The sequence below is a fragment of the Temnothorax longispinosus genome, chromosome 8 (assembly GCF_030848805.1).
Source record: "Temnothorax longispinosus isolate EJ_2023e chromosome 8, Tlon_JGU_v1, whole genome shotgun sequence".
NCBI classification, from domain to species: Eukaryota; Metazoa; Arthropoda; class Insecta; order Hymenoptera; family Formicidae; genus Temnothorax; species Temnothorax longispinosus.
This window is the reverse complement of record NC_092365.1, coordinates 10,097,350-10,115,072: the sequence shown is the minus strand read 5'-3', so window position 1 is coordinate 10,115,072 and position 17,723 is coordinate 10,097,350.

Sequence of the window (17,723 nt, the reverse complement as noted above, 5' to 3'; positions counted from 1 at the left end):
TAGAAACTAAACAACATATTTCAGTACTCCGCAATAAGTAAAAGACAATCAAAAATCCGTAATTATACAATTAGAAACTTACATATTTGTGCGTCAGGATCAAACAATACAATATAAAATATTCGTTAAACAGCATACTTCGTTAGATGTTTGTGTCATGTCAGAGCCGTGCGGTGGTAAAATTTAGACTGACGAACTTGACAATATAAAAACAAACAGTTGCCGTAGTAATAAGCTAGGACGTAGAGATATATCAAGATCATTGAAATTGATGAGGTCGCCCTTAATCTAGACATTTACCAATGACCGATTGAATCCGATTGGTTCTGCATTAAATTTGTGTTAACTGAATTGTACTATAATGACTCGCGGAATCTCAACTCGGTATCGAAACTTTGTCGCGGATGGTTTGTCGGTGGCTCGTAAGAGTTCTCGATTCGGAGATTATAATAATCACACGAGGGGTCGGTTTTCCATTTTCGTCTTTAATTAAATCACGCTGAATACACTTATTGGAAATACACTCGTTTCGGGCCTCTGCCCTACACTCTTAGTTTGCGCTCGCTCGTTAATCTCGCGTTCCTCTCTCGTCTTTTTCGCACCTTCTCTGACTCTCTCTAACTCACTGACTCTCTCACACACACACGCTTAAGCCCATTGCACGTAACAAAGTTTTAGTCATAATCGTAAGGCCGTAAGGAAATAGACCAATCACAGCCGATTATTCTCCTTGAGCTCGAAGAATAATCGAGTGTGATTGGTCTATTTTCTTACGGCGCGGCCTTACGATTATGACTAAAACTTTGTTACGTGCAATGGCCTTTACCAGCGCTCACGCTCTAGCGCCATCTCGGCTCACTCCCTCGCTCGCTCATTGGCTGTCGCCATTACTCCCTATAACGCTCCGTCTCATTGTCTCATTCGCTCGCTTACAATCGCTATCGTTATCACTTGGTGAAATTGAATCGGAATGAATGCGTTTTCAATCCGGTTAATCGGATGCCCGATTGGAAGTGAATTGGTTTTAATAACAAATCAATCAAAATCGTTTTTAATTCGTCATTTTTGGATTGATTTGAATCTGCCGCTATCGGTTTCAATAGTATTAATGCCAATCCATTTTAATCGACTAAATAAAGTGACCGCATGAATCGTATTGAATCCGCATCAATCGTGAAATTTTAATACAATACCGGAATCGGATTTATTTCCGGATTTATCTAAATCCGATTCAATCGGTTTCAATCGTAAATCGTATTAATGCCAATCCATTTTAATCGACTAAATAAAGTGACCGCATGAATCGTATTGAATCCGCATCAATCGTGAAATTTTAATACAATACCGGAATCGGATTTATTTCCGGATTTATCTAAATCCGATTCAATCGGTTTCAATCGTAAATCGTATTAATGCCAATCCATTTTAATCGAGTAAATAAAATGACCGCATGAATCGTATTGAATCTGCATCAATCGTGAAATTTTAATACAATACTGGAATCAGATTTAATGCGATATTTCCAAATTTATCTGAATCCGACTCAATCGGTTTTAATCGTATTAATGCTAATCCATTTTAATCGAGTAAATAAAGTGACCGCATGAATCGTATTGAATCCGCACCAATCGTGAAATTTTAATACAATACCGGAATCGGATTTAATGCGATATTTCCGGGCTCATTTGAATCCGACTCAATCGGTTTCAATCGTATCTGCGCTTAATCCATTTCAATCGAATAATAAAAGTAGCTATGTGAATCAGATTAAATCCGCTTTAATAATTAAAATTGTATATAGCACATAATTTTTACGTAATAAAGTTCTTACTACAGGATTTTCTTTTGGTAAAGTCATGAGTTCTATATTTGCGAAACTGTAAAAAAATCCTGAAATATTGTGTAAATCAAGAGACACGGTAGTGTCTCGCGCCAAGTACACGCGAAGCAAGACCGCACCGTGACTCTTTTACGCGAACGCACGAGTTGTAAGTATTCGAGATTTTGAGATCTCAATAACGAGTGAACGGATCAAGTAGACTTTAAGTAGACTTGATCGATAGCTTGGGTTTAAATTATATAATAAGAGTGTTTTTATTTTTCCGCTACGTGCCCTACGAGCGGAGATATTACGATGCGAAGTCCAAAATGTCAAATTTTACAATTAAGGGGGGAGGGTCAAATAAATGACTTAAATAGTATGACAGCGCGTTGAACCGGCTGAATGAACGCACTATCTGCACTGAGTGCAGAACGTACACGTACGTACAAACTGTCACGCACTGCGGCAGTGCACTGACCGACGTATAGTTGGCAAACAAATTAAAAATTATTGAAAATTATCTTATCCAATCGTTTGGAAATCATTTGGAGATATTTGGAAAAAACTTTTCAGAGTTTGGAAAACCATACAATAATCACAATTAATTAAAATCAATTAAGCGTTAATTTGCAGAAGTGTCTAAAAAATATTGTTTTTTTAATCCAATCGCTCCAGAATCATTTGGATAAAGTGTCGATATAATTTTTATTATTTGGAAAACAACTATTCTAATAAAAATTAATTAAAGGTCAATATTTTGTTTTAATGTCTGCACTATAGTGTAATAAAGTGCACATACTTTTCTATGTATGTTTTATTGGTAGACAGGCTGTGTGTCGATATTGACTGTAAGTACTGAAAATCTAAAATGTTACATACGTCATCACTTTTTCAGTACTTTATAGTCTACTAGACTACGTCGGCTTGGAGTCGGTTATTACTCCAGTAGTGTTACTCCAATCCATTTTAGAGTAAAATTAATTAGCACGAAGATCCAGCTATGACTGATGACGGCTTTACTTATTTAATTTGTTGTTTTTATATATCGGTCGATATTCTATATTCTGTCTTAAAAGTAATTATCTACATTACGGTACTACTTCAGGAGCACAATGAGGAGACTGGTGTGAACAGCTACATGTTAGCATTGAAGCCAAAAATTGACTTGCTAGGCCCTACATTATTATGTTGCACCGAACATAACAATTACGTAAGTATAGTTAACTTAACTTCAAAATCTTGTTGAAACTTTAATAAAATCTTTTTTTATCAATAATTTAACTAATTTTAATCAGTTATCTAATAATAAACTAAATTTTATTCATATATTATTAGATAACTGATTAAAATTAGTCATATATGAATAAAATTTAATTTATTATTAGATAACTGATTAAAATTAGTTAAATTATTGATAAAAAAAGATTTTATTAAAGTTTCAACAAGATTTTGAAGTTAGGTTAACTATACTTACGTAATTGTTATGTTCAGTGCAACATAATAATGTAGGGCCTAGCAAGTCAATTTTTGGCTTCAATGCTAACACGTAGCTGTTCACACCAGTCTCCTCATTGTGCCCCTGAAGTAGTACCGTAGTGTAGATAATTATTTTTTAAACAGAATATAGAATATCGACCGATATATAAAAACAACAAATTAAATAACTAAAGCCGTCATCAGTCATAGCTGGATCTTCGTGCTAATTAATTTTACTTTAAAATGGATTGGAGTAACACTGGAGTAATAACCGACTACAAGCCGGCGTAGTCTAGTAGACTATAAAGTACTGAAAAAGTGATGACGTATGTAACATTTTAGATTTTCAGTACTTACAGTCAATATCGACACACAGCCTGTCTACCAATAAAACATGTGCACATAGAAAATTATGTGCACTTTATTACACTATAGTGCAGACATTAAAACGAAATATTGATTTTTAATTAATTTTTATTAGAATAGTTGTTTTCTAAATAATAAAAATTATATCGACACTTTATCCAAATGATTCTGGAGCGATTGAATTAAAAAAACAATATTTTTTAGACACTTTCTGCAAATTATACGCTTAATTGATTTTAATTAATTGTGATTATTGTATGGTTTTCCAAACTCTGAAAAGTTTTTTCCAAATATCTCCAAATTATTTCCAAACGATTGGATAAGATAATTTTCAATAATTTTTAATTTGTTTGCCAATTATACGTCGGTAGTGCACTGCAGTGCATGGCTGCACGGACATCACTGCCCTCTTGTGTCAAAAATGGGAAAGTGACACACCAGCCGCCATTTTTGTCCGACGACGTGGACGTTTTTTAAACAAAAATGTTCTACATTTGGACTTTGCATCGCAATATCTCCGCTCGTAGGACACGTAACAGAAAAATAAAGACTTTTATTATATAAATTTGGTCCAAGCTATCGATTAAGCATAGTTAGAATTTGATCCGTTCACTAGTTATCGAGATCTCAAAATTTCGGGTACTTGCAACTCGTCGCGTCGCGTAAATGAGTCACCGTCGGTACTTGGCGCGAGACACTACCGTGTCTCTTGATATACAATATCCCGGCGCGGCGGGTTCGGTGGGAGGAAGGCCGATCTTCAGGCGAGCGGTGGTAGAAGCGGTACGAGTACGCGCGCTCGCTTTCGGCGAGGATTGGCTCCCGTCGGCGTTCGTCGGGGAGACACCGGTGCCACGCTGTTGCTCGCGCACACGGTGTTTTGGAATAAATTAAAAATAATGTAGACGCACTGCGCCCTGTTTCCGCCCGACGGATCGGTCGGGCGGCATCCGGAGGGTGTTTTCCGGAGTACGATGCTTCGGTAAAAGGGGTGCATCGTTACACTAGAATGGAAGACCGGGTTCCCAGGGAGAATCGCGAGATCGGATAGACATCTAGCAAACGTCTATCAGACGCATCTAACTTAGATCGATAGACGCATCTAGATAGACGTCTAAGTGGCCTTTTTTAGACGCATATAATAGACGTCTAATAGACGTTCTGATGCGTAATAGACGTATTATAGACGTATAATAGACCTACCTCTAAAGTAAAAGGACTAATTTACTTATTACTAAATAATAATACGTACTCATTTATACAAGATAAGGAATTTAAAGTATGGCACAGTATTTTTCAAAATATTTAATTTCTAGGAAAAATGTTACCAAGGAGTACATACATATAAATGTTAGATCATCCTACGTGCCTTCTGTCTCGAAAACTGTCTTTTTCCTCAAAGAGGTTCGTTACTTACTCATCCTTTTTTTTTCATTCTTTATTCACTCCTAGCGTTCTTTGTAGTCTGTATTCAGAACTCGCATTTATTCTCACTAATTGAAATTAGCAGCAAAATAATTCATTGTTTTAAACAACGGTTCTGAATATCAACAGACCTTTTTGCTCATCCGGTCTGCTTATTGCGTTGTATCCCATACAAGTTGGTGTATTTAATACGAGTATGTTAAATAAACTATTTAAATCACACTATTTGGTACTTAACACTGTAGAATGTAGAAATTCTGAAAAAGGGGAGTGCAAGGAAGATTCGTCGATAAGACTTGCCCTCGTTGCATTTGTATACATATTTTTTTATTAGTTATTCTTACACAGTTTTTTTATGAGCGGATATATATTTACACACAAGATACCGAGTCGAAACCGAGTCATCTTGGTATTGTATTAATAATGAAAGACAAACGCAGTAAGATAAAAAACGAACAAACGAACAAACGAACAAATGATACAAAAGATGATGCTTCAGTATCGTATCAGTATATATATATGGTATATGTATTATATATACTAATGTCATTATAATCATTTTATTATTTAGCAATTCTCTCGTTCGCTATAGTTAAGTCTAAGCAGAAATTGACAAGCTCGCACTTACATGTTTATAACAAGACATCCGCAATTGAACGCCAGGTTCACAAATCCACTCTCTCTCTATGAACCCTCGCTCCCACATTTTTATCGGAATCGTAAAAATAAAAAAATAAAATAAAATAAAATTTACTAGCGCGTCTAAACATAAACGCGTAACTCTATGATTGTCCTACTAGGATGATCTACGAGACTCGGCCATCGCAACAGTGGCTTTTCGCGATAAACACCCCGCAGGGTCCTCTTACAAGGTCTATCTTGCAGTGTATCAAAAGCTTGAACTATCTTGCACCTCTGGTGGTGTCATTTCGTTCCGACGTAAAAAGAGCATGTCGATATTTCTACATCACAATACCTGTAATACTAATGTGCAGGTTTCATTCTTCCTTTGGCATTTCGCAGCCATAATATGAGAGACTTCAATGCTTCACTCAGATCACTTTCTTCAAATTTTAACAACAATGTACCTAAAAAAATAAACGTATGGATTAAAAAATATCAACATTTGCTAAAAAAAAAAAACTAGCTGGATTCTGAAAAGCGCATTTTATATATACATATATGCACATGCGCACATACATTTCACGGAACTCAACTACTCATTCAGACATTATACCTTGTACCAATTCCCATAATTTTGTGGATTTGAAAGCCAATTTAGTTCCATGACCATCGAAGTTATACTCTTGGGCAAGAGAGTTACTCATGAGGTTTGACATAAGTTTAGATACTGCTCGAGCTTCATCATTTCCCAAAGGAAGAGATTTCAAATAGTAACACTGAAATAAAAGGAGATTGATACAGAAACAACAGATACGTAAAGGTTATCCGACGTTACATTTTATCAAGTCAAGAAATATATAATCTAATAATAAATAATAAAGACTTGCAACTCCAATATCTATGGCGTTACGATTAGATATCAGGGTGTGTTGCACGCGGTGTTACGGCACGAGCGGCGTATACGACACGAGCGATATACACGACACGAGCAATAATCCACGGCACAAGCATTAAATACGACAACTTCTTTTGACTCGATTATAATTATAATGTTTAATGACCAACTTAAAGGAACGCCAGAGTGCGGAGATAATTTATACCGGGAACCAGTGCCAACAACAATAGTCTCGATCGATGGCAAATGTTTTCTCAAAAATTCCAACGATCTGAATAATATGTTTCGAATCGTGGCGAAAGTCGACCCAGCAACAGCGAGAAGTAGTGTATAGCGCGTTATTACTGAGCGCGAGTCTATGTAAAAAAACAACGTGTACACACGGCCGGCCCGTGACCGAGCGCCAAGGCCGCCGACAGCAAGGCGAAAACGTATGGCTTGCTCGAGAATATTCTAGATCTGAAAATAATGTGTACTACTGTACTTACCGGTTTATCTGTTTTATCCATTTCGATTGATCTTTAGTCGATGTAGCGGATGAGTCCAGATGAACAAAAAAAATCCAGCTTGCAATTATACAGTCATCCAAAAATATAATTGCTCTAGTTGTAACGATGCACCCCCACACATGCATCATTCCCGGCGAAGAACTGCCGGATGCCGCCCGACGATCTCCGTCAGGCGAGGAAAGAGCGCGGTGCGCCCACCTTATTTTTAAACGACTTCCGATCGTGTGCGCGGCACTCCGCCGCACCGACATCTTCCCGGGTCTCCGACAGAAACCGAGGGGAGCCGAGCGCCTCCGAGCGCGAGCACGCTTACCGCCACGCCGATTCCGCTCCGCTCCGCCGGCGGCGCGGCTCACGCGGGAATCGGCCTCCCCTCCCTAGCGTACCACCCGGGCGAGTATAAAAATACCGGCGCCGCGACAGGTAGACACACTCCGATCCGAGTCTAGCTGCCTGAGCTCCGCTACCCTCGGAGACGAGTACCTTCCCGCTTCCTAGGCCAGCTTACGAAACGGGGTACAGCGTTCTGTGCCTCGCTCGAGAGTTCTCGAGCGCTGACCGCCTTCCTACCCAGAACACCCCGTCTGCCACGGTAACCAGGGGTCGAGCGTGCTCGGCCTCTCGACAAGGGTTCTTGCCGCCGGAACAGTCGGACCTCCTCGTCAACCGATCGACCAGCCTAGCCCCTGGCCGTTCGTTTTCTTTCCCAACACGCCGCGTAACTAACACCGATCATATCGCGAGAAAGACACCGCGCCGAATAAAATACACGCGCCCGCGCCGCGAATCCCGCGCCGCGGGCCGCCCAGCCATTGGCCGGCTTAAAGGCCCGTTCGCACGCGTACCGCATCGCGCCGGTACGGACCACCTGATTCGCGTCGCGCGACCGCATACACCGGATGCGTTTCCACAATTTGTAATTATCGCGACCGTCTTGTAGAATATAATCCGCCCGCGTCCGCCGCATAAACCGAATGCGTTTCCGTACTTTGTAATTATCGCGACCGTCCTATAGAATATAATCCGCCCGCGTCCGCCGCATAAACCGAATGCGTTTCCGTACTTTGTAATTACCGCGACCGTCGTCTAGATTATAAACCGCCCGCGTTAGCCGCATGGTCCGCATGCATCTCCGTTGTAACTATCGCGACAGTCTGTTGTAATTGAACCACCGTAATAAACCACGTTCCGTATCAAAACTGCCTTCTGTCTCTGGGCCTACCATCGAACTCCTGGTCCGGCGAGCTAGTCCGCGTTCGATATAAACAGCCAAAAGGCAGGCCGTTACATGGCGCCCGAACAGGGACCGTTTTGATCGTTCCGAGAGACAAAAGACAGGATACGCAATGGCCAAGGCGTGGATATATAAACTACCGAAAAACGAGCTAATCGAAGAGCTCACGCGACGCGAACTCGACGCCGACGGCACGATGGACGAGCTACGGCAACGCCTGAGTGCTCATGCGACCGATCATCCCGAGATGACGCGAACCGACGCCGCGGGGGGCAACGAGACGAAAACGGTGCCTCCGATCGTCATACAGCCGCCGGGATCGCTCCTCGCGCCGACAACGACCGGCCCGCCGTCGGCTCCGGCAACACCGTACGAAGTTTTTTTTCGGCGGTAAGCGATCGCCCGGCCGGATTCCCCGGTCAAGTCGTGGATCAAATAAGGAAATGGGGGTGCCATTTTGATGGCAAAGATCCCGTCGCGTTTCTCGAGCGGCTAGAAGAACTTAAAGACGCGTACCAGATTTCCGGCGCGCAAATACTGGCGGGGCTTCCGGAGTTACTTAAGGGCGACGCGCTTCTTTGGTACCGGAATAACCGGCACACATGGCAGGGCTGGGAGGACTTCCACGCCGATTTCCGCGAGCATTACCTTTCGCGACGATACCGCGCTCAACTCATTCGCGAAATACAGACGCGAATGCAGCGACCGGACGAACCGTACCGCAAATTTGCCACCGAAATGCTCACCATGATGCGCCGAGCGACCGGGTTCACAGAGGAAGACCGGCTCGACGCGCTCTACGATAACATGCACCCGCGGTACCAGCTCTACATCCGACGCGATTCCGTCACCCGGACGCGCGAGATCCTGCGCCAGGCGGAGGAGTTCGAGCGCATAGAAGAGCGGACTCGCGCGCGACAGCCCGCCGCCCCGCAACCCGCGCTCGCCGCTACCGCATACGACCGACACGAGTGTTGCTGGCGCTGTAAACAGCGCGGGCACACCCGTTTTGATTGCCGCCGGCCACCCAAACGGTTTTGCTCACAATGTGGGCGGGACGGCGTGTTTACGCGTGATTGTCACCCGCCGTCGGGAAATGCCGCGCGGGCCGGGGAAGAGGCGGCCGCCCCCCGGTCCTCCGCATAACGTACAAACCGCGTCCGCACCTGAGCGTCCGCGTAGCGGACCAAACGTTCGACGCTCTCTTAGACACCGGGTCCGAAGCCTCCTTCGTGAACGCGAGCACCGCGGAAACGTTGGCGGCAAACTTCCCAATCACGACAATTTCCGGGCGGGTATATCTCGCCGATGGGACGCGCGCGGACATCCCGGGGTTAATTACGGTCCCCGTGACCGTACAAGGACGCATGTTTTGGCACCGGTTCCAAATCATGCCCAAGCTAGACTGCGACATGTTGATAGGCGTAGACCTGTGGGGCAAAATGGATTTCGCCATTCCGCCCCCGCCGCCGCCCAACGCCGACACGATAGCAGCCACCGTCGGGGGCATTCACGAGGAGGACGCGGCGACCGAGGAAGACCGCCTCCGCCGTTTTCTGGCAGACGAACTCGCGAAGTTCGAAGGGGTGCAGGGCCCCACGGACCGCGGGGAACATATAATCCGCGTAAAAACCGACCGCCCGGTTAAGCAGAGGTATCGACCGCGGAACCCGGCGATGCAGGCAATCATAGACGCAGAAGTCGAAAAAATGCTGCAGGACGGCATCATCGAGCCGTCGCACAGCGCCTGGAGCTCGCCGATCGTGATCGTACGGAAAAAGGACGGCAAGCCGCGTTTTTGCATTGATTTCCGCTGGGTTAACGAGCTTACCGAAAAAGACGCGTATCCGCTACCGCAAATCACCGCGACGCTAGATAGATTACGGGGGGCTCGGTACCTGTCAACCCTCGATCTAAAAAACGGGTACTGGCAGGTGCCCCTCGCGCCAGAGAGCCGACCCGTAACCGCGTTTACGGTACCCGGTAAAGGGCTGATGCAATTCCGGGTTATGCCGTTCGGCTTGCATTCGGCCCCGGCGACTTTTCAGCGCTTGCTCGACTCGATCCTCGGTCCCGAATTATGGCCGCACGTGTTCGTATACTTGGACGACATCGTGATCGCCACCGAAACGTTCGAGGAGCATCTACGCGTTATGCGCGAAGTTTTCCGCCGACTCCGAGCCGCGAAGCTAAGGATTAACCCGGAAAAATGCCGTTTCTGTACCGACCGTATAAAGTATCTCGGCCACATCGTCGACCGCGACGGTATCCGCACCGACCCGGACAAGGTTAGCGCCGTCGCGAACTGGCCCGTGCCCCAGAACGTACGACACATCCGACAATTTTTAGGACTCGCGAGCTGGTACCGCCGGTTCATTAAAGACTTCGCCACCCTCGCCGCGCCGCTCACCGCGCTGACACGCAAGCAGGCCCGATGGGCCTGGGGGGAGGCCGAGCAAAACGCGTTCGACACACTCAAACGCACGCTGACCACCGCGCCGGTCCTCGCCTGTCCGGACTTTACGCGGCAATTTCACCTCCAGACGGACGCCAGCACCACGGGTCTGGGAGCCGTACTCACGCAGTACTTCCCGGAGGGCGAGCGTGTCATCGCGTACGCTAGCCGCACCTTAAACCACGCCGAGCGAAACTATAGCGCTACCGAACTGGAGTGTCTGGCAGTCGTATGGGGGATTAGGCGGATGCGCGATTACCTCGAGGGGTACCGGTTCACGGTGATCACGGATCACCAATCGTTAAAGTGGCTACAGAAACTAGAGTCGCCGTCCGGCCGATTGGGACGTTGGTCTTTTGAATTGCAGCAGTACGACTTCGACGTTAAATACCGTAAAGGGACACTGAACAAGGTGGCGGACGCGCTGTCGAGGCAATCCGAGCTCCTCAGCGTCACCGCCCCGAAATGCCCATGGTATACGCGCATGTGGCACACAGCCGAAACCGCGCCACACGAGGCGCCCGATTTCCGAATAGACCAGGGCCGACTGTGGAAGCACGTGCTCCACAGTCTCAATTTTAAAGATACACCGGCCGACGACCAGTGGAAAGAGTGCGTGCCGAAGGACCAGCGCCCCGAGATTCTCGCGCGTTACCACGACGCCCCGACCGCCGGCCACTTGGGGATCGCCAAAACGATCGCGCGGATCGCGCAACGATTTTACTGGCCCGGCATGTTCCGCGATATCGCACGGTACGTCCGCGAATGCGCGACCTGTCTCGCGCATAAGGTGGCGCAGGAAAAACCAGCCGGCCAGCTGCATCCGACCGCCCTCGAACGACCATGGCAACAGGTCACCATCGACCTCGTCGGTCCGTTGCCACGATCCGCCGCCGGACACATATGGTTGCTCAATATGCAAGACCGTTTTACGAAATGGGTCGAGCTCCGCCCGCTACGACGCGCCACCGCGCCCGCGATCGTAAAGCATATTACCGAAACCATTATCCTCCGACACGGCTGTCCGGAGGAGATTCTTTCGGACAATGGTACGCAACTAAAGTCAAAACAACTCGCGCAACTGCTAAACGAGTGCGGTATCCGACAACGTTTCACGCCGGCATACGCACCCCACTGCAACCCCGTAGAAAGAACTAATCGCGTCATTAAAACGATGATCGCGCAGTACGCCAAGAAACATAAAACGTGGGACGAGCACCTGCCAGAACTCCAGTTCGCGTATAACACCGCAACGCACGACGCGACCGGCTACACGCCCGCGTTTTTAAATCACGGCCGCGAATTACGCCGCCCCGGGGAAAATCGCCTACCGTCCGCGGCCGGCCCGGCCACCCCGGTACACCGCCGCTTGAACGAGGCGTACGAGCTCGTGCGCGTTCAATTAGCCCGCGCCTTCCAACGCCAGGAGAAACATTACAATCTCCGCCGCCGGGACTGGCGACCGCGAATCGGGGAATGGGTGTGGAAGCGCGACTGGCCCCTGTCTAACAAAGAAGCCGCGTTCAACGCGAAGCTCGCTCCAAAATTTATCGGTCCGCTCGAAGTTCGTCGCATCATCTCGCCAGTAATAGTCGACCTCCGTAGCCGCCAGGGAAAATGGTACCGTCACGTGCATGTACAGGATCTCAAACGCGCGCCTACCGATACGACACCCGTCGTACACGATCCCGACCTGGAAGGGGAACCCGCCGACAAAACCGCCGCCGCGACCGTACGTTACGAATCCACGCCGACGACGCGCGCTGAAACTGTTAGCGCCGACAAAAATATTATTGTCAAGTACCGTGAATATTATTGTCAACGTGTAAGATCACCGTGGAATATTATTGTCACGCCGAACAAAATAAAGATGGTACGACCTTCCTCCCCGGATAAGCCAGGAAACCCGGCGACGATAGGAAGCGAGCAAACAACGCGGCCACCGATCCGTCAGATCGACTGTCACCATGACGGAAGACACAGCGACGGAGCAAGCTACGGAGCGAAATATCCTGCAAGAGATCGAGGAAATCCTGAGAGAGGACCCCGAGCCGTACGATCCCGCCAACCCCGGGATCGGGCACGGGTGGGCCACGCTATACCGCGGCGATCCCGAGCCCACGCCGCCACCAACGCCGGAGAGACCCGCACCTCCACGGACGTGGCCTCGCATCGGCACCATCGTGCAGAGGTCCGACGCAGCCAACAGAGCGAAACAAGCGTGGCTGACCACGCCGCCGCCACCGCTACCCCGGCGACTGCAACCGCGCAATACGGCACCGCTAAGGCCACGACCAGCCCTCAACCCGGCCCGAGTGATGGGCCCGCTGCCACCGCCGCCGATGCCGATCATCGTCGCGCCCGGGATTACCGTGGACGTGCCACATTTCGCACGCCACGTCTCCCGCGAATACAAAGCCCGACTCGGAAACAGGCGCTGGCACATCCGATTTAATGGAGATGGGTCAATTCGATGGATTAAGGAGAAATCCCAGGGCACCACGGGGTAGGTCCAGCCAAGGTCAGCCGGCTACCCCGACCGGCCATCAACGCATGCCTCAAAGTTCAGGCATACTAAAGGGGGGGGTGATGTAACGATGCACCCCCACACATGCATCATTCCCGGCGAAGAACTGCCGGATGCCGCCCGACGATCTCCGTCGGGCGAGGAAAGAGCGCGGTGCGCCCACCTTATTTTTAAACGACTTCCGATCGTGTGCGCGGCACTCCGCCGCACCGACATCTTCCCGGGTCTCCGACAGAAACCGAGGGGAGCCGAGCGCCTCCGAGCGCGAGCACGCTTACCGCCACGCCGATTCCGCTCCGCTCCGCCGGCGGCGCGGCTCACGCGGGAATCGGCCTCCCCTCCCTAGCGTACCACCCGGGCGAGTATAAAATACCGGCGCCGCGACAGGTAGACACACTCCGATCCGAGTCTAGCTACCTGTGCTCCGCTACCCTCGGAGACGAGTACCTTTCCGCTTCCTAGGCCAGCTTACGAAACGGGGTACAGCGTTCTGTGCCTCGTTCGAGAGTTCTCGAGCGCTGACCGCCTTCCTACCCGGAACACCCCGTCTGCCACGGTAACCAGGGGTCGAGCGTGCTCGGCCTCTCGACAAGGGTTCTTGCCGCCGGAACAGTCGGACCTCCTCGTCAACCGATCGACCAGCCTAGCCCCTGGCCGTTCGTTTTCTTTCCCAACACGCCGCGTAACTAACACCAGATCATATCGCGAGAAAGACACCGCGCCGAATAAAATACACGCGCCCGCGCCGCGAATCCCGCGCCGCGGGCCGCCCAGCCATTGGCCGGCTTAAAGGCCCGTTCGCACGCGTACCGCATCGCGCCGGTACGGACCACCTGATTCGCGTCGACCGCATACACCGATGCGTTCATGTCTATAGCATATAATCCGCCCGCGTCCGCCGCATAAACCGAATGCGTTTCCACAATTTGTAATTATCGCGACCGTCTTGTAGAATATAATCCGCCCGCGTCCGCCGCATAAACCGAATGCGTTTCCGTACTTTGTAATTATCGCGACCGTCCTATAGAATATAATCCGCCCGCGTCCGCCGCATAAACCGAATGCGTTTCCGTACTTTGTAATTACCGCGACCGTCGTCTAGATTATAAACCGCCCGCGTTAGCCGCATGGTCCGCATGCATCTCCGTTGTAACTATCGCGACAGTCTGTTGTAATTGAACCACCGTAACCGCGACCGCGAGAACAACAACGTTTCCCGCGCGGTTAGAGCGAGCTTCTAGGAGAGAGCTAGAGAGGCGCTCATTGGTCACGTGACGTTACTCCAGTCAATCAGAGAGTGGCGCGTTGGTGCTACTCTCTCCTATAGGCTCTTTACGCGCGGTAAAAGGGCGCGACACCAGTGTAGACAATCAAATATTAATAACCAGCATTAATTAGCTAATAATGACGCCCGCGAAAAAATCAATCACTATAACGTACAGCATTCCGTAAAAGTCTAATTTTAATTAAAGATTAATTAATATCAATTATTGTGTACATATAATTATATTTAGCAGCAGCAGAGCGGAAGTAGCCGCCTGCACGTCCCGATATCGACGTCGTATTGATGTCGATTAGACGTCTTTTCAAATTCATTACGTGTCATTCACTTAGACGTCTATTAGATGTTTATTAGATGTCGAAAAGTAAATTGAGCTCAAAAAAATGTTTTATGAACAATGCACCGTTATTGTGTGAATATTAGGTTTGAACTGTCTCTAAGAAAACGCAATGGCATAAAATCACATAACATCTAATTAAGATATTTCTAGACGTTGTTTTAGATTAGATGGCTCCGACATCTAATAGACGTCTATCCGATCTCGCGTTTCTCCCTGGGTTGACAGCCAGCATTCCGAGAAAAAATAATTTTGACTAATCATATATAATTGTATATGATTATGTATAGAATCATAAATGAATATACATGGGTATATTTATGATTATGTATATTTACATCTTGCTCCTTGTATGATTATATATGGATCCATATATGATTAGATCTGACCATTGACCTATGCTGATATGATTAATATATTCTAATTCGTATGAGTAGGTACAGATTCATATATGATTAGACCTAATCAAGCCTGACTCATATGCTGCCAGACTGTATATGAATTCATATATGACTATATTTAAATCTATGTATGATTCTATTTAATCATGACTGGCTAATATAAACTTGCACCTGACTATATGTAAATTTATATATAACTAGATATATATCTATATATAATTGTGCTTATTTAGATCTGACCATTTCTATGCTGATATGACTAATATATTCTAATTCGTATGAGTAGGTACAGATTCATATATGATTAGACCTTATCAAGCCTGACTCATACCTGACTGTATATATGAATTCATGTATGACTATATGATATATATATCAAAACCTTCGTATGTAAGCAAATGACGTTCAATATTATTGAATTCTATATTTGTTATGTATTTACCTAAGAGCTCATAGCTTTATTTTGATCTCATATTCCATTGTACATTACATTATTAGCATTACGTTCCCGTTCAATGGCACGGACTTTTCAAAATTAGTACTCCTTGAGCAATAACTAGATTATTGACAATTTCTTGACTTAAGTGTTTATTACCATGCACACATTTTGCAATAAATCCGATATAATTGTCGAAGGAAAAGCTGACGTCGCCCATAATAGACCCCATCTTTCGGCGCATAGTGTTAAATGTATAAGTTGATGAGTATTACACATTAATTCTCTGTCACTGTACAGTTTTTCAAATTGTTTTACAAATAATTTAAGTAAAATATCTGATTGTTTAAGATCAAACTGTGTAATTTGATTTTGAAGTAAATTAAACAATGCTATAACTAACATCATCCATCAGTGCTGAAAATATTCATTAGGCAAATGATCAATAAGAGCTATAAGAGAATAAAATAACAAAAAATTGTAATTTTCGGATGCATTATAAAATTGATAATATGTTAAAGGTCTTGGTAATCGACAAAATGATTGAAGTGATCGTATATTTGTGATAAAATTATCAATATCTTTACTCTTTTTTTTTTAATATTTCAAGGACCTTTTTTATCAAACCACAATTTAATAAGTTTTACTATCCCAAGAAGAACCGAGTGCATAAACCCAGGTAAAACACATGTTCCAATATCAATCAGCGGCACACAAAACAATCTGCTACTACGGAAAAAAATAATTTTTAATCCAATTATTTGTTACATTTTTGTAGAATTAAATTATATTGTTAGAATACTATACAGTATCTATGTCTGACACCTTCCGTACATCTGCTAACAATAAGTGTAACATATGTAGTACAATACGAAACCTCTTTATTAATTAACGTTGTAGCACAGTACGTAAGGTGACTGACTCAAGATCCTAGGGGTACCAGGTTCAAATCCCAGCGGTGGTCAGCAAATTTTCCAAGTACAATATAAATTTAATTAATTAAGCTTGCACATAATAAAGATTTTTGGCAATAAAATAATGTTTAACAAAAAAAATAAATTTTATATTTTTATATTTTAATTTTAATTTCAAATATGAATAGATATGACCGTCTATATGATTTTGTATGAGCATGCATGGTCAGACCTGGCCAATTTTCGGATCTGATCATATAAACAATAATGTATGATCATATATAATTAGTCAAAATTATTTTTTCTCGGGTATCGCAGCGCCTTGGTTGTCATTATGAAAGGTCACCTTCCCGAGTGATGGTAAGCCAATCTCTGAAAAAAGTTTAGATAAATAAATGGCTTCCCTTGCAGCATCGCTAAGGGCGGTATACTCCGTTTCAGTGGATAAGAGAGCCACGGTTCTTTGCTTTCGCGACTCCTACGATATAGCAGCGTTGGCTAGTAGGAAGACAGATCCAGTGTACGATCTGCGATCCAGGCCGCAGTTCCCCCAATCAGCATCCGTATATCCGATAAGAGCCTTTCCGCGTTTTGTGTAGTATAATCCGTGGTTGATGGTGCCCTTGAGGTACCTGAGTACCCTTTTGGCAGATGTCCAGTGGATTCGTTTAAAAGAGGTGCACCATTGGTTTAGTGCGCTCACTGCGTGAGCAATATCAGAGCGAGTTTCCTGCGCCAGGTACATCAGCGAACCCAGAAGTTCACGATAGGGTAGTTTTGATTCGTCTACATCCGTGTCTTCGACAGCATCATGCAGCTTGACACTAGCATCCAGAGGTGTCTTCACTGGCTTACAATCGGTCATACCAAATTTGTCTAGAACGTCACGGATGTATCCAGCTTGAGATAGATGTATCCCGTTCTTAATCCGAGATATTTCAATCCCGAGACAATATTTGGGGTATCCGAGATCCTTGATACGAAGACCTTGGCTAGTTCTTCTTTCAAGTGGATGATGAG